The sequence below is a fragment of the Herpailurus yagouaroundi genome, unplaced genomic scaffold, assembly GCF_014898765.1.
Source record: "Herpailurus yagouaroundi ecotype Mexico unplaced genomic scaffold, PumYag 216, whole genome shotgun sequence".
Lineage (NCBI taxonomy): Eukaryota > Metazoa > Chordata > Mammalia > Carnivora > Felidae > Herpailurus > Herpailurus yagouaroundi.
The window spans coordinates 5,801,468-5,802,090 of record NW_024412447.1 but is presented as its reverse complement, the minus strand read 5'-3'; positions in this window follow the sequence as shown (position 1 = coordinate 5,802,090).

The window sequence follows — 623 nt, the reverse complement described above, 5'->3', positions numbered from 1 at the left end:
GTCACAGTCAAGGAAACACTGCTGATATCTCAGGTTTGCAAGAAAGCGGGAGTTAAGTTATTAATTTGGAGTCTCGTATATCAAGGACATCGGTAACCTCACTCCTCTGTTCTTGCCATGAGATCTCGTTCCCACTCAAGTGGGGATCCATTTTTCATCCAAATAATTCTTAGCTCTGTCAAAATAATAATCTAACCCCCTCCCCCATCTCAGCATGAGTTCTAGCCAGGAAAAAGCAAAGAAATTTCTGTTCTCAAATTCTTCCTCTGAGCTAAGTAGGCCAGAATTCATCAAGAAATACACAGAATTTGTTTCCTTAAAAAAATTGGTTTGGCTTCTTTCTTGTTCATTCAAAGAGAACTTGTCTGACAAAGGAGAGGGGAAAAGAGAAATGAGGGACAGATCAGGGAAGGAAGGAGGGAAGGAAGGAGGGAGGAAGGAAGGAAGGAGGGAAGGAAGGAAGGAAGGAAGGAAGGAGGAAGGAAGGAAGGAGGGAGGGAAGGAAGGAAGGAAGGAAGGAGGGAAGGAGGGAAGGAAGGAGGGAAGGAGGGAAGGAAGGAAGGAAGGAAGGAGGGAAGGGAGGAAGGAAGGAAGGAGGGAGGAAGGAAGGAAGGAGGGAGGAA